At 51.3% G+C, this 17,394-nt stretch overlaps 1 protein-coding gene across 1 annotated transcript in view; it reads left to right on the top strand.

Annotated features, from left to right (window-relative positions):
* Positions 1–1,812: 1,812 nt before the first annotated feature.
* Positions 1,813–17,394, top strand: part of MAP4 (microtubule associated protein 4) — a 116,362-nt gene continuing 100,780 nt past the window's right edge. The window contains exon 1 of the mRNA XM_054389975.1: positions 1,813–1,846. The gene's annotated coding sequence lies outside the window, so the exon portion shown is untranslated. The remainder of the gene's footprint in view (positions 1,847–17,394) is intronic.

Below are 17,394 nucleotides of genomic sequence, written 5' to 3'. Positions count from 1 at the left end.
TCTGTGATTACTCTCCAGGTTTCATGGCCATCTTGTGTTTGTAGCTTGGGATTCACAAGGCTCTGCATCCAACCCTGATCCTGCTTTGCATGAGGAACACTGGTGCCATCCCACTTGCCTCTGCATCTCCAGTCCTCTTCCTACTCCCTGCAGAGCTTAGATGGGGGCTGTTTAAAGGAGGCTGCTTATCCAGAGGCTGGGACACAAAGTGTGAAGGGTGAGAGACAACAGGAAACTCAACCATCCAGCAGCTTTTCCTTGCAGGAGGTGGGAAACAGGAGAACTTAGGGATGAGCAAACAGCAAGTGGTGCTGGTTTAGAGACATAAAGGAGCCTGAATGGCATCTGACACCACAAAGGGCACATTCTCCATGTTGTAAACTCCATTGCTCTGAAGTGAATTCCACCAGCTGGAGTGAGTGACAATCCTGAGCAGAGCTGGAGGCTTGCTCTACAGCCTTGCTCTTCAGTGGAGCAGCAACGTGAACACAGTCTGAGAGCAGCACTGCTCCTGAAGCACTGGGACCTAAGAGTGCCCAACCACCAGCATTGGGTGAGGTGGGTGGAGGAGACTGTTTAGAAGGGCCTGTGGAGAGAGGATGAGGGGCAATGATTTGAAACTGGAGCAGGGGAGATTTAGGTTGGACATTAACAGGAAGCTCTTCACAGTGAGAGTGGTGAAACACTGGAACAGGTTGCCCAGGGATGTGGTTGAGGCCCCATCCCCGGAGACATCTGAGATCAGACTTGATGTGGCCCTGGGCAGCCTGATCTAGTTGGAGGTGTCCCTGTTGACTGCAGGGGGGTTGGACAAGATGAGCTTTGAAAGGTCCCTTCCAACCCAATGCCATCTGTGAATGGGAAACCTGTGCAGAAAGCAGGCTGAAGTTAGGAGAAGCCTTGAAATAGGAGCTTGGGAACCAGAAGAGCTGAGGAACAAGAACAACTGGTGTGGGATGTGCGACTAGATGAGATGGGGCTGGGAGATGTGATGGGGCTGTGTGCACACCAGGCATGACCTGTTTGCTGATAAAGAGTGGGTGAGGTGTGGGATGGAAATTAAATGAGAGATGGCTTTCCTCTTCTTCCTGGAGCATGTGGGTTTTCTCCTCCTCCTCCTGGAGCAGCCTAAATCTGCCCTCTTCCAGCTCAAAGCCATTGCCCCTGTCCTTTCACTACAAGCCCTTGTCAAAAGTCCCTCTTCAGCTCTTCTGAAGCCCCTGCAGATACTGGAAGGCTGCTATTAGGTCTCCCCAGAGCCTTCTCTTTTCCATGCCCAACAGCCCCAGCTCCCTCAGCCTGTCCCCATAGGAGAGGATTTCCAGCCCTCTGATCATCTTTGTGGCCTCCTCTGGGCCCACTCCAGCAGTTTCATGTCCCTCTTATCCTGGGGGCACCAGAACTGGACTCAGAGCTGCAGGTGGGATCTCACCAGAACAGAGCAAAGGGGCAGAATCACCTCCCTCATCCTGCTGGTCACACTTCTTGTGATGCAGCCCAGGACAGGGTTGGCTCTGGGCTGCCAGCGACCATTGCTGGCTCATGTTGAGTTTGTCATCAGCCAACACCCCAAAGTCCTTCTCCTCCAGGCTGCTCTTGATGATGACAGCTAGATCTTGTGTTCCTGTCAGAGCTGCCTTGGACACTGTGGTGGGACTTCAGCAGAACTTCTCAAGTTTTAGTTAACTTTGAGTAAGACAAATTATCTCCTAGGCAGCCCTAACAACTGAGGCCCAAGTGCTCTGTGACCTCGTGACTCCCTCTCAATTGTGCCTTCTTTGTGTTTTGCAGATAAGCAGCTTCTGAGGCCTGCCAGACCCTACTGAAGGGAGCACCTGCATTTGAGGTATGAGCCCTCCTGGGGTGCAGCACTGCTGTGGGACTGAGAGCCCAAGCCACATCTCCTTGGAAAGAGTCATTCTGGAATGGCAGAAGCTCTGAGGGAACCTGGGGAGCAAAGCTGTGGCAGAGCAGTTGTACTTGGCTGGGACAAATGGAGGGTTAGATGGGCTCTGGGATGAGCCTTTCTTTGTTTAGAAACTGTTCCATGAGCAAGCAGGAGGGCCTGGCTCTCAGATCTCTGACAAGCAGTGTTTGCTTCCCAGGCTTCCAGCAAACCCTTTCAACACCTCTTGTAGCCAGAGACTTGAGTTATGGAATCACAGAATGGTGGGGGTGAGAAAGGACATCTGGAGATCATCCAGTCCAACCCCCTTGCCAAGGCAGAGTCACCTAGAGAAGGTCATACAGAAACACATCCAAGTTGGGTTTGGAATCTATCCAGAGATAGAGACTCCATCACCTCTCTGGGCAGCCTGCTCCAGGGCTCCAGCACCCTAAATTCAAGAAGTTCTCTCATGTTTAGATGGAGTTTCTCATGTTCCAGTTTGTGCCCATGACTCCTTGTGCTGTCACTGGGCACCACTGACCAAAGCCTGGTTCCCTCCTCCTGCCACCCATGCTTTCAGTACTGAGCAGCATTGAAGAGATCTCCCCTCAGGCTGCTCCTCTCCAGAGTCAGAAGCCTCAACTCTTTCTTCATCACAGAGATATTCCAGGTGCCGGTGTTCACACAAGGTGTTTTAGTGAAGGAATTGCAATTACTTCATGATGTTTGCATGGACTGAAGGTCCTAAGTGTCTTCTGCATTGTGGTTAGATTATTGTGACAGTCATTGTTCTCAAATGTTACCTGTTTTGAAGGACCACAGCAATGAGGGGAGGGCTGGAAGCCCTCTGCTGCGAGGTCAGGCTGGGAGAGTTGAGGTTGTTCAGCCTGCAGAAGAGAAGGCTCCAGGGACACCTTCTGGTGGCCTTTTCTGTGCTTCAGGGCACCAATCAGAAAGCTGGGGACAGACTTTTGAGCAAGGCTTGTTGTGACAGGACAAGGGGAGGTGGCTTGAACTCAAAGAGGGAGATTTGGACTAGTTATGAGGAAGACATTTTTTACCCTGAGGGTGGTAAGAGCATGGCCTAGGTTGCCCAGAGAGGTGGGAGATGCTCTATCCCTTGAACCATTCCAGGTCAGGTTGTTTGGGGCTCTGAGCAACCTGCTTTAGTTGCAGATGTCCCTGCTGACTGCAGGGGGTTGGGCTGGCTGAGCTTTGAAGGTCCCTTCCCACCCAAACCATTCCTTGATTCCATATTTGTAAGGACTGAGGAACCCAAATGTCTCCTGCATTGCAGTTTGATCATTGTGACAGTGGTTGGCTTAATGGTTGGATTTGATCTTAAAGACCTCTTCCAACCAAAAGCATCCTGTGATTGTTCTCAGGCTGTGCCTATTTCTTCAAGTCTTGGCAGCCTGTTGATGCCACTTCTTAATATTCCTCCTGCCTTTACCTAGAAGTATTCCAGGGTGGAATGCAGTGGAACACAGGGCCTAGGCTCAGAGAGAACTGCCGGAGCTGTTCCCATGGCTCTGGCAGCAGCATCCAGTGAGTCCTGGCTGTCAGGAGTGCAGAGGAGTCACCTGGCTGCAGTTCAGTCACAGCTGGTTTCAACTCACGAACTGTGTCAGATAAAATGTTCTGAAACTGTCTGGAGGTGACAGTAGCCTCACATGTCTCCTAAAGCTGTTATGAGTACAGGATCAGATCTGTTCCTAAAATGCCTTTCTTTAGTCTCCTCAAGTGTCAGGTGCAGAGAGAACACCCAAGGTGCAAGGTCCTGTCTCTCCAGAGGGGCTGACTCATACATTGATGGAATCCTAGGATGGTTTGGGTTGGAAGGGACCTTAAAGATCATCCAGTTCTGGCCCCTTTGCTATGGGCAGGGACACCTCCCATTAGCCCAGGTTGCTCAAGGCCTCATCCAACCTGGCCTTGAACACCTCCAGAGAGGGGGCATCCCCAATCTCCCTGGACAACCTGTTCCAGTGTCTCACCACCCTCACTGGTAAGAATTTCTTCCTAATCTCCAGTCTGTCTCCCCTCTTCCAGCTTAAAGCTGTTTCCCCTTGTCCTGTCATTCCCAGCCCTTGTCAAAAGGGCTCTCCTGAAGCCCCTTCAGGTACTGGAAGGGTGCTCTAAGTTTTCCCCAGAGCCTTGTCTTCTGCAGGCTGAACAGCCCCAACTCTCTGAGCCTGTCCTCACAGGAGAGGTTCTCCAGCCCTCTAATCATCTTCGTGGCCTCCTCTGGACCCACTCCAGCAGCTCCATGTCCCTCTTATGCTGGGGACCCCAGAACTGGATGCAGTGCTGCAGGTGGGGTCTGATGTCATGCTCAGGATGTGACTGGAGCCAGGCTGGGGCAGCCCCACCACCCCTTGTTTATGCTGTGGCCTGTGGCTGCCTGCCAAAACATCTTAAGTCCTTCTCTAAAAGCTGTTTGACTAAAAGCCAGAGAAGATGGCTTATCTCCTCTGGCAGGGGAGGGGTGGGCTTTTTGCTGCAGCCTCGATTGATAGAGCTAAAGAGGTCATGGGAGGTGGACTGTCACCTTCTGCAGGGAGGCAGCACTGCCTGCAGCTGAGATGACCCAGGACTGGAAGTGCCCTTCTAGCACGTTCTAGTCTTCAGCTTCTCTTTCCCCTCCCTTTTGTTTCACTTGTCTTTGACCAACATGGTTTAAGAAGGATGTGGATCAGCTCCAGAGTGGGTCACAAAGATGACCAGAGTGCTGGAGCACCTCCCCTGTGAGGACAGGCTGAGAGAGTTGGGTCTGTTCAGCCTGAAGAAGAGAAGACTCTGGGAAGACCTTAAGGCTGCATTTGAATGTCTGAAGGGGATCTACAGGAAGGCTGGGGAGGGACTGTTTAGAAGGGCCTGTGGTGATAGGACAAGGGGCAATGGTTTGAAGCTGGAGCAGGGGAGATTTAGGCTGGACATTAACAGGAAGCTCTTTAGCATGAGAGTGGTGAAACACTGGAACAGGTTGCCCAGGGATGTGGTTGAAGCCCCATCCCTGGAGACATCTGAGATCAGACTTGATGTGGCCCTGGGCAGCCTGATCTAGTTGGAGGTGTCCCTGCTGACTGTAGGGGGATTGGACAAGATGAGCTTTGAGGGTCCCTTCCAACCTCATGCACTCTGTGAATCTGTTTTAACAACTGCCAGACTCTGTGGGTGTCTGGAATGGATTTCAGACTTCACTTGGCTTGGTCATGTTGTTCACTTCTATGCTGTCCAAGGGGATGGGTTGCTGTGTTCAACTTTTCCTCCTCCTCCACTGCACAAAAAGGAGCATTAGGGAGTGAGCTGCCTCTCAGAAAGGCTTTCAGGCAGAGGCCCAGGGATGGTGGAGTGGTACCTCGTGGTACCTCTCAACACATGTTGTTCTGTGGTTTCAGGACATGGACCCCAAGCAGGTGTTTCCCACAGGCTGCATTCAGCAGCTCACAATGCTTCCTGGAGTCATTTATCTGGGAACATTCCATCCATGCTCATTGACTGCCCTGGAGGAATGAAAGCAACTTCCTCGTAACTTCCTCCTTTGGAGGAGCCCAAGAGAGGAGGCAGGATGGAGGAGGTGTCTGGTGCTGGCTGGGTCTTATGGGATGACCTGATGGAGAGAAATAAATTGGGATCTTTACAGAGCAGGGACCTGTGCAGCTTGAATTTTCACTCCAAAATTCACTTCTCCCATGAGGCCATGCTGAGAGAGTTGAGGCTGCTCAGCCTGGAGAAGAGAAGGCTCCAGGGACACCTTAGAGTAGCCTTCTAGTACCTGAAGGGGGGCTACAGGAGAGCTGGAGAGGGACTTTGTGCAAAGGCGTGGAGTGACAGGATGAAGGCTGATGGCTTTAAACTGGGAAAAGATGGATTGAGATTATACTTAAGGAGGAAATTCTTCCCCATGAGGCATTGGAACAGGTTGCCCAGAGAAGCTGCAGAGGCTCCAAGCCTGGCAGTGCTGAAAGCCAGGTTGGATGAGTTTACTCCACGGAATCATTTGGGATGGAAGAGATCTTTAAGCTCACCCAGTCCAACCATTCTCTAAATCTACCAAGGCTGGTGCTAAACCAGGTCCCTCAGCACCTTTTTTCTGCCCCTCCAGGGATGGGGATGGGGATGTTGCTCTTTCTTTCCCAAAAGCTCAACATTTGTGTTCTAACCCCAACCTTGTTCCTCAGGCACCCTTGGAGGTGTTTGTTATCAAGAGCACGGAAATGTAAATACAATAGTGGTGGAATTGCTGCAGCTACTCCCTTCCTCCTCTGCTGGCTTCCTGCAGACGTTTTGGAAAGACAAATCTGTTCTGCATTAATTCATTTCAGAAATGAGTCTTCTTGTCCCTGTGGCCTCCCCCTCAGACCCCAAACACCCAAGGTGTGAGCAAAGAGAAGCAAGGACTGTTGAGTCAGCAAGGGCAGGTGTGGGGTCCTGCCCCTGGGAAGAACAACCTCCTGCACCAATACAGCTGCTGGGAAGCAGCTCCATGGGGAGAGAGAGCTGGGAAACAAGTTGCCCATGAGCCAATAATGTGCCCTCCTGGCCAAGAAGGCCAGTGGTCTCCTGGGGGGCATGAAGAAGAGTGTGGCCAGCAGGACAAGGGAGATTCTCCTCCTCTTCTGCTCTGCCCCAGTGAGGCCACATCTGGAGTCCTGGTTCCAGTTCTGGGCTCCCCAGTTCAAGAGAGACAGGGAGCTCCTGGAGAGAGTCCAGGGGAGGCTGGGAAGCTGCTGAGGGGCCTGGAGCATCTCTGAGAGGAGGAAACGCTGAGAGCCCTGGTCTCCTCTCTCTAGTATCAGGTGATAATAAGAGGAAATTGCCTGACACTGTGCCAGGGGAGTTTTAGATTGAAGATGAGGAAAAATTCTTTGCTGAAAGAGTGGTGAGGCATTGGAACAGGCTGCCCAGGGAGGTGATGGAGTCACCATGCCTGGAGGTGTTCAAGAAATATGTGGACATGGCAGCTGGGGACATGGTTTGATGACCATGGTGGTGTGGGGTTGATGGCTGGACCTGATGACCTTAGAGGTCTTTTCCAACCCAAACAATTCCATGACTGTGATCTTCAATTGCCCAGGTCTGCCTTACATAACCCGTCACTTTCAATATCTCCAACATCTCCATCCTGCACTAACGCTCCTCCCTTTTCTGATGGGAGTTGCTCTGTGATGCTCTTAGGGCTCTTGGCCAACTGCATGACTGAACTTAGCTCAGAAAAATCCCTGGGATCCTCTCTAAGAATAACCATCACGTGAGAGCAGGAGTGGTTCCTTGCTTGGGGAGAATTAAACTGGGCTGCTGCTGGGGAGGCTGGGAGGGACAGCAGAAGCTTAGGGGCCAGGCTGGCATCCCTTGGGCTCAAAGGAATAAGCTGCAAGGCCAGAGGAAGCAGAAGGGGCTGGCACCTAACCTTTGGCTTGGTGAAGTTTGTCAGTCTGGGATGACTTCATGCTTTTGGAATGTGCTGGGTTTAGAGTTCAAGAGTCTGATAAATGCCCTTGTGAAGGAGACAGCAATATGTTTGTGTTAACTTCTTGTCTAGCAGAGCTTCTTACTGGGCTTGCAGCTTAAATACCTGGTAATGACCCAAAGGGACCTGGGCAGGCTGGGAAAGTGGAACCATGTGAATCTCCTGAGGTTCAACAAGGCCAAGTGCAATGTCCTGCACATGGGTCTGAGCAACCACTAGTATCAGTCCAGGCTGGGGATGAAGGGCTGGAGAGCAGTGGAGAAGGACTTGGAGTGCTGGGGGGGTGCAAAGCTGGGCATGAGCTGGCATCAAGCACTGCCAGCCCAGAGCCTCCTGTGTCATCTGCTGTGAGGCCAGGCTGAGAGTTGGGGTTGTTTAGCCTGGAGAAGAGAAGGCCCCAGGGAGACCTTCTGGTGGCCTTGTAGTGCTTCAAGGGGCTGAACAGAAAGTTGGGGACAGACTTTTGAGCAAGGTCTGTTGTGATAGGACAAGGGGAGATGGTTGGAACTAAAAGAGAAAGATTCAGACTGGAGAGAAGGAAAAAATTCTTCACTGGGAGGGTGGTGGGAGCCTGGACCAGGTTGCCCAGAGAGGTGGGAGATGCCCCATCCCCGGAACCATTCCAGGTCAGGTTGTTTGCTCTGAGCAACCTGCTCCAGTTGCAGATGTCCCTGCTGAGCTTTGATGGTCCCTTCCCACCCAACCCATTCCATGATGCCATCTCTGATTGCTATTGGACAGATTCCTGGGCACTGCTCTGCCCCTGTGCTTTCTTTTTTACCCCCTGGCCATCATGGGAGGCACTGGAGTCAGAGTAGGTGGCTGGAAACATTGCCCCCAGTGGGCCTGTCTGTGCCTTGTGCTCTGGCAGAGTAGGGATGAATGCTGAGATCGTTTCTCCCTCCCAAGCTCTGAGATTGTTTCTCCCTCCCTCCTTGTGAGGGAGGAGGCCTCTGCTCTGCATGAACCCTGGAGCTGGAGGCTGAGTGTGTGCCTGGGTCCCTCAGAAAAGGACTGTTCCCCACAGTGGGAGTGTTGTGGTGACTCACTGGACATTTCCTTGCTTCACATGGCAGTCTGAAGCTAAATTATTGTTCTGTCTTTGTTTGGAAGCTGTTCCATGAGCAAGCAGAAGGGCCTGGCTCTTGCATCACAGACAGGCAATGCTTGCTTCCCAGGATTCCAGCAAATCCTTTCATCACCTCCTGTAGCCAGAGACTTGAGTTCTGCTTGCAGAGGTGCCCAAGTGCGTGCAGCAGATGTAAAGCTCTGAGCTTCTACCTTGTCTTGGAAGGACTTGGGAGGTTTGTCTTTCCTCCTTGTGTGTAGCACACCAGCATCCCTCCTGAGAAGTAACACCTCCTACCACACAATGTGTTCCATCTCCATGATCTCTGCTGTGGAGTTGCCCCAAGGTGAACAAAATCCATCTATTTAACTCCCAAAGGAGGTGCAAAGAGCCAGGCCTCTCCAAAGTGTGTTCTAGTAACACACCAGGGTGTCACTGGTGTAAATCTCCCTCCTTTAGCTTAACCTAGCACCCCTTGTCCTGTCACAGCAGGCCTTGCTCAGAAGTCTGTCCCCAGCATTCTGGTCAGTCCCTTGAAGCATTGAAAGGCCACCAGAAGGTCTTCCTGGAGTCTTCTCTTCTCCAGGATGAAAGACCCCAACTCTCTCAGCCTGGCCTCACAGCAGAGGGCTTCCAGCCCTCCCAGCACTGCTGTGGCCTCCTCTGGCCCTGCTCCAACAGGTCCATGTCTGTGCTGTGCTGAGCACTCCAGAGCTGGCCCCAGCAGTGCAGGTGGGGTCTCAGCAGAGCTCAGAGGGGCAGAATCCCCTCCTTCCACCTGCTGCCCACACTGCTGGGGATCAGCTCTGAACAACATTATGAAGAAAACAGCAGCAGAGCTGAAGCTGGAGAAGTGCAGCCCTGAGGAGGCTCGAGCCCTCCCAAGAAGACACAATGGCTGTTTGTAGGGAGAGGTTAATGAAGAGCTGGCGCAAGCGGCCACGGCGCAGCAGTCCAGGGTCACCGAGATGGCAGTGGCAGAACACAGATCCTCTTGTTCCAAAAACACAAAGGCTCCTACTCCTTGAGCTGCAGGAAATTCTTGGTCAGCAGTCTGGGGCTGTACCTAGGGCTGCAGCCTGGACAGGGCCATGCTGCACATTCCTGGTCAACAATGGCAGCCACTGACACCCCTGGGCCTGTCCTCTTACGGAAAATAAGGCAGCTCAGTTCAGTCTTTTTTTCTTCTTGAACAATAAAAGGTCAAACTTGGAGCCAGACCAGACTGCAAGCAGCGAACTGCAGTTTGTGTTGGTGTAGATCAAGGCCATGAAGAATTTCCATCTAAAGCATTCCATGGTTCTATGATCTGTGCTTCCATGAATGGAGCAAACACCTCCAGAGCTGCTATGAGTGGGGTTAGGTAAGCAGTTTGGAATTCTTCAGCCCAAATCAAGGCTAACCCCACCCAGATCATCCTCCAGCACATGAATATTCCACCACAGACAGCTGATGGATTCACATCATGGGATTTTTTTTGCTCCACATGACTGAGGCAGCACTTTGTGACCTGGTTGCCATATAGCAGCAGGGACAATGTCTCTGTTCCTGACCCAGGCAGGAACTGGGATGCTGAAGTAGCCTAGTTCCTGGGGCAAAATAATAAGGTTGTAGAGACTTCTTAGCAGGGTATTTCCATGTTAAGATTTCACTCAACAGGGAAAGCAGAATCTATGTATGAAAAAAAAAAAATAAAGCAGCAACCACAGCTCTGTTACCTCCAGCCCAAGAAATCCCCTGCCCAGTACCTGGCTGCTCCAACCCAATGCACCGCAGGCTATGGGAAGCCTTCACCAGCCCAGGCAGAGTCCATCAGGACACCACCAGAACTGGGCTAGAAGCAATTTCTCAGTTTTCAGTCTCTGGTGTCAGAGCCAAACTCCACTGATTCCCAGTTTGGGGATTACAGAGTTAGCTAAGACAGAAGGAAAAGAAGCTTCTGCCTGAGGGTAGGAAGCAAATCCTGAAGCATATTCATGTCTTGACCAGCTTAGCAAGACAGATGCTTCCTACACCACTTCTGTTCAGATGGAAGGAGGTCAGGGATGTGCAGGGAGCGTTCAAGAACCTTCATCAGAATGCAGAACCGTTTTGGTTGGAAAAGCCCCTTGAGATCATCGAGTCCAACCATTCTCAAACTCCACCAAGACTGCTGCTAACCTATGTCCCCCAGCACCACATCTCTGCACTTCTGAAACCCCTCCAGGGGTGGGGATTCAACCATCTCCCTGGGCAGCCTCAGCCAGTCTTTGAGAACCCTTTTCAGTGAAGAAGTTTCTTCTAATGTCAACTGACAGGAAAACTTGAGGCCCTTTCCTCTTGTCCTATCACTAACTCCTTGGGAGAAGAGACCAACCCCGACCTGTCTCCAACCTCGCAGGGATTTGTAGAGAGCCAGAAGGTCTCCCCACAGGTCCTTCAGCTGCTTCTCACCAGACCTGATCTGCAGACCCTTCCCTAGCTTCACTGCCCTTCTCTGGACCTGCTCCAGCCCCTCAATGTCCTTCCTGCAGTTAGGGGCCCAAAACTGACCCAGAGTTCAAGGTGTGGTCTTGCTAGTGCCAAGTGCAGTGGGACAATCCCTACCTTGCTCCTGCTGGCCACACCATTGCTGATCCAAGACAGGGTGCTGGTGGTTTTCTTGGCCCCTTGGGCACATGCTGGCTCACCTCCAATTGCTATCAACAATTCCCCAGGTCCTTTTCCACTGAGCAGTTTCCAGCCACTCTGCCTTCAGCCTGGAGCCTTCATGGGGTTTTTGGGACTCCATGTACCTTAAGCTCTGCTATTCTGTAGCTCTGCAAATCAGGCATCACCAGAACAGAAGACATGAGATGACTTTGAAGATGAAAGGGTGACGCTAAGGCAGGACTGAGGCTGCAGAAGGCAGCAGTGTGAAGATGCATTGGGTAATTCCTCAGCTGTGAGACAGCTGCCCAGGTCCTCGTGATTGTTAAACAGCAGAGGCAGTACCAGCAGTGATGGTATAACCCCAATCTGCATGACTCAAGATTTCTATCTCTGGAAGAGCATCAGAGGACAGTCAAGTCCTCCCTGAGGAAAGTTAAGTCTTTTGCCCACAGGGAAGGTGTGGAAAGGAACAGACACTTATCAGTCCCCCAGTGACAGCTAACTCCAGACAAGAAGAGTTTTCCTGTAGCTAGACATTCCTCAGCCCATTCCCTGGAATCTTGGAATGATTCCACAGCAAACAACCCCTATACCTTTCACTGGTTAGACCTCCTCATGTCCCAGCAACAGCTAACCTGTCCCACCCAGTGTTTGCCCCATCTGTTCCTTTTAATGCTCAGCATCTTTGTATACCCAGTGAGTACCCTGCTCCCTTGGATAAATCAACTCCATCCATAAAATCCAGACCTCAATCACCTGAAAAGTCTTCTCCTGGCATCTTGTTGCAGAGCTCCTGCTCTGTACTCAGTCCAGCCAGTCTCTCCCTTTCAAAACCAGCTCCTCTGTGCAGCCTGGGCCAGGCCTTCACAGCCCTCAAGGGGAAGAAATTGTTCCTCATGTCCAACCTAAACCTCCCCTGGGACAACTAGAGGCTGCTTCCTCTTGTCCTGTCACCTGTTCTTTGGGAGAAGAGACCAACCCCCACCTGGCTGCAGCCTCCTTCCAGGGAGCTGGAAAGGCCAGCAGGTCTCCCCTCAGCCTCCCTTTCTCCAGGCTCAACAACCCCAGATCTCTCAGCTGCTCCTCACCAGCCCTGTTCTCAGCTTTGTTACCCTTCATCAGCTTTGTCACCCTTCTGTAGACCCGCTCCAGCCTCTCAATGTCCTTCTTGCAGTGAGAGACCCAGAACTGACCCAGGATTTGAGATGTCCTCACCAGTGCCCAATGCAGGGGGCCAAAGAGGTGGGACTGGTCTGTTCCCAAGAGCAGCACATCAAGGAGGAACACCAAACAAAGCTCCATCTCCTCACTTTGGTTGCTCTGGCTGCAGCAGTCATCCTGATATCCAGGTTTATGAGAAGCATGGGAATGATCTCCTCAGCTCCATTTGCTCCTTTAAATTTAGCTCCTAAGTCCAGGAAGAACAGAATCCCTGACTGGGAGAGGCAGGGAGCGCTTGGTCATAGCTCCCATTTCTGCTCTCCTAGGTCAGCTCACTGTTCTTAGCCCAGGCTCTCAGGAGCACTTGGTGACCACTGAGGCATAAGGACAGAGGAGGGCAGGCAGCAGAGATGTGAAGTCACCCTCCTTCCTCCACACAACACATCTCTGCTTCTCTTTCAAAAGGAGAAGGCACAGCAATGAGCCAAGCTGCTGGCACTGCTTACAGACCATGTTGTGACCTCGTTTCCTTTCTGACCATTTCTGGGCACAGTCTGAACTGCTGGGATTAATTTTTAAGGTCTTGTATAGCTAAACACAGTGGGATCTCAGCTGTCTTTGTGTGGATGGTCCAGGTCGCAGGAAGCCACTCACATTATGAGAAGCTTCTCTGAGGTAGTGAGATGCAGGTCAAGGGATCTTCACTAAAGTTTGTCCATCAGCACTTAGAAGTTCAGGTACAACTCACTTGCTAGAAAAATCATAGAATCATGGAATAGTTGTGGCTGGAAGAGACCTTTAAGCTCACAGAGTCCAAACATGAGCCCAGCACTGTCAGGGCACCACTGAAAAATGGCCCTCAGCACCACATCTCCATGGCTTTGAAACCCCTCCAGGGATGTGGACTCCACCACTGCCCTGGGCAGCCTGAAGCAGGCCTGGACAACCCTCAAGGGGGAAACATTTTTCCTCATGTCCAACTTAAACCTGCCCTGGGGTAACTTGAAGCTGCTTCCTCATGTCCTGTCCCTTGCTCTTTGCTAGAAGACCAACACCCACCTGGCTCCAACGTCCTTTCAGGGAGTTGGAGCGAGCCAGAAGATCTCCCCTCAGCATCCTGTTCTCTGGGCTGAACAACCCTAGCTTCCTCAGCTGCTCCTCACCAGTCTTGTTCTTCAGACCCTTTACTAGCTTCATTGCCCTTCTTTGGACCTGCTCCAGCCCCTTGGTGTGGTTCTTGCAGTGTGGGGCCCAAAAGTGACCCCAGGATTCAAGCCAAGTTGTTAAACTGTAGCCCAGTGGGCAGCTCTCCTACAGCTCCTGTGGGCTAAAGCAAACAAGGTTTTCCAGCTCCAGCCTGCCACAGCCTCACGCTGCCAAGCTCCCTGTCACACCAAGGGTTCTCTTACGTAAGGCACCACAGAAAGGATCTCATTACTCATTCCCAAAGCATGTTTGGACTTCCAGCAACATCAGGATTTCAGCAAGAGCCGTGTCACACAAACCCACCTTCTCCTCCAGACAATCCACAAACACAGCCAGGGAGTGGCCAGCTGTGTGTACACACCTCCAGCAAGTGCCTCCTGCCTCCAGGAGGGACCAAAGTAGTGTCAAGTAGAGAGAAAGTAGATTTGGGTACTTGTTGGTTTTATGCCTGGATTGCTACAACACACAAAGCTCTTGGAGAGCTGATTCCCTTCTCAGCACCTTCTCCAGCAGCCTTCTGGGTAATTTAGAGTCTATAAATTACATTAAATCAGCCCAAGAATGTCCAAGCTCTGAAATATTTCCATCAAGGAGACTTCCTTTAAGACAGCAGTAAGGACCTTCACAGCTTGGAGAGCTGTCAGCTCATCAAAATGATCAAGTTTACAAAGATGGCAAGGCAGGAATCCTGGATCAGCCAGAGGAAAGCTGTAAAATCATAGAACCATAGAACTGTTTGGATTTGAAAAGCCCTCTAACATCACTGAGCCCAACCTTCAAGCCAACACCACCATGGCCATTAAACCATGAAGAGGACAGTGGAACAAAAAGTGGCCAAGTTGAACCACAGGACCATCCTTGCTGGATTTCACTCCAGAAACTGATCTATTTTAGAATACAGAGTTTGGGCCTCTCACTCCAAGAAAGACATTGAGGATCTGAAGTGAGTCCAAAGAAGGACAACAAGACTGGTGAAGGGTCTGGACAACAGGGAAATAGGGCTGTTTGGCCTAGAGAAAAGGAGGCTGAAGGGGAGATCCTCTGGCTCTCTCCAACTTCCTGAAAGGTTGGTCTGTTCTCCCTAGCATCAGGTGACAGAACCAGAGAAAATGACCTGAACTTGTGCTAGGGGAGATTTAGGTTGGACATGAGGAATGATTTCTTCCCTGCCAGAGTGGTCAGGCACTGGAACAGGCTGCCAAGGGAGGTGGTGGAGTCACCATCCCTGAGCGTTCAAGAAATACGTGGCCATGGCACTTTGGGACATGGTTTAATGGCCGTGGTGGTGATGGGTTGATGACTGGTCTTGGAGATCTTCTCCAACCCAAACAATTCTCTGACTCTGCTGTGTGCCAGGTCAAGAGGAGGAAGAGTGACGCAGCTGCAAAGCATCAGCCCAGCAGAGCACTTCCAACCCTGACTTTAATTCTATTCACTACCTCCCAGAATCCCCGGCAGTGTTTGTCCCTGCAAGGAGCATCTGCCTGTTGTTAGCTCCCCTGAAGCACACAGAGATGAGATAAGGGAGCAGCCTGAGGGATGAGTCCCTCCCTTTGGGCACCCTCCCTGCCAGGAAGCACTCAGAAGCTGGGGCAGGACTCTGCAAGCTGCCGTAGGAGCTGCAGCATTTCCAAGCTGATCAAAAGTCCCATTAATAAACTTGCCTTAAGTTACAGCAGGAGAGGTACTGCCAGAGCAGCCTTGCTGCGAGCACCAGAATAACTTTCCTCTAAGCCCCAGCAGGAATTAGGGACTGGAGAAGGTGGGGATTAATGGTCTTGGCTGGCCTTCAAAAAAGCCACATGGAAGATGAGTTCATGGATAATAACTGTGAGGGACCTGCAAGTGTCTAGCTCCTCGCAGCCCTACAAGCAGTGAAATGAAAGACTTAAAAGACTGGCAGGGCATCTCCAAAGCCCTGAAATGGTTATCCAAGGAGAAGGAAGGGGTCTGCTCACCTTCTGCCCAGATCTGTCCCTTTTAGCTCTGAAGTGCACCTGTTCCATCACCACTCTGCAAACACACAGTACCCACAGCACCCTTGGTTGCTGGTTCTAAGCCACCTCCCAGCAGAGAGGGCTTTCTGTGCTTCATGCCAGGAGAGGCAGCCCCAAATAAGGCCAGTCTGGGGGGGAAGGGTCTCCTGCTTGCACTTGGCAGAGGACAGGGGGAAAGACCAAGCAAGGGCAGGGTGTGAGAAGTGGGGCTGCTGGCAGAGCACTTTTCCTTCTCTGTTGCATGTTGAGTGCTAAGCCACAGACCAAACAGGCCAGGCAGGCAGCTGTTGCTGTCAGCTGCTTTCCTTTAATAGCACAAGCAGCAGAAAGCAGAGCAGCTTCCACCTCCCCAGCAGCAAAGCCCAGAGAAGAACAGCTTCCTGCTGCCTGCAGAGTCCCTGCCCTTGGGAGGAAGAGAAGGGTGGCAGGTTCAGTGGAGCAGATCACTCAAGAGTTCTCTTTTTTTTATTGGGTACTTTGTACCCCCTCTTTCTTCTTCATAAAGTCATTGAATTGTTTGGGTTTCAAAGGCCCTCTAAGATCACCCAGTCCAACCATCGACCCAACACCTGCACGGCCATCAAACCATGTCCCCAAGTGCCATGGCCACGTATTTCTTGAACACCCTCAGGGATGGTGACTCCACCACCTCCCTGGGCAGCCTGTTCCAATGCCTGACTGCTCTTGCAGGAAAGAAGTTTTTCCTAATATCCAACTTAAACCTCCCCTGGCACAATTTCAGGCCATTTCCTCTCACTGTCATGGGTCTGGAAGACTAAATGGGAGAAGTTTCACTACAAAAGTTCACCTCAGCCACTTAGTCCTCTTGTCAGCTCTTCCAAGTTCATCCTGCTCTACATTTATCTTAAACATGTGAGTCACGGAATATTGGGACTTGTACTTACATGAGAATTTCAGCTTGCATTTCATTTCAAAGATGATTTGTTACCTCTTTATTCATAGAATCATAGATTTGTTTGGGTTGGAAAAGCCCTCCAAAGTCATCAAGTCCAATCATCAGCCATTGCTTGTGAAGAGGATCATGGAGTCTGAACACTGCAAAGCAGGAGATGGGAGAGTGCTCAAGTCATGCTGTGAGAAAAATGATGTTGGAGAGATCCAGGCCAGCTTAATTATGGGCTATGCAGGAGGTAGTGGAGTCACCATCCCTGGAGGTGTTCAAGAAATATGTGGATGTGGCACTTGGGCATGTGGTTTGATGGCCATGGTAGTTGTTGGGTAGTGCTGGACTGGATGATCTTAGAGAGCTTTTCCAACCCAGGTTCTCCTGCAGAGATGCACAACCTGATGCCCACAAGAAAGGCTGGATCCCATTGCTGCAAACAAACTGATTCTAGAAAAGGGCTTCAAGATCAACACCTTGGCCAGGGTTACTCCAAAAGCAAGATCAAATTTGAGCAAGGAGCTTAAAACATGCCAGGGTATAGAGAGCAGCAGCTGCAGCAGATCCAACTGGAACAGGCAGCTTGTTTGGCCAGGGGGTGAGCAGTCCCTGCTTCCAGGAACTCACTTTGCATAGGAGCTTTGCTCCTTCACCCGGACAGCACAGGTCTGGTTCTGTCAGTGGCTAGATGAGAGCAGCTGCTCACTCTGAATTCAAATAAGCAACTCTCTTGGCAACATAATTAGAAAGCATGGGAACCTGTCCATCAGGACACAGAACTGGTACTTTCTAGATGAGAAAGTTGTCTGGCAAACTTCGTCAGCGACAACTCATCGCCAGGTTGATGTTTCAGAGCTGGCCGAGTGGAACAGCAAACCTGATGATGCTTTGTGAAGCAGACTTGCAAAGAGCAAAGGAGCTTTAAAGCTTCCCAACAATGCTCCAAACATTTCCACTGCTGGAAGGACAGAAAACTTTGGAAGAACTTTGGTGGGTGAAAAGCTGGACGTGAGCTGGGACTGAGCACTGCCAGCCCAGAGCCAGCTGTGTCCTGGGCTGATCCCC

The sequence above is a fragment of the Indicator indicator genome, chromosome 20 (assembly GCF_027791375.1).
Source record: "Indicator indicator isolate 239-I01 chromosome 20, UM_Iind_1.1, whole genome shotgun sequence".
Lineage (NCBI taxonomy): Eukaryota > Metazoa > Chordata > Aves > Piciformes > Indicatoridae > Indicator > Indicator indicator.
The sequence above is the reverse complement of the archived record's forward strand: the minus strand, read 5'-3'. Positions and strand labels throughout refer to the sequence as shown.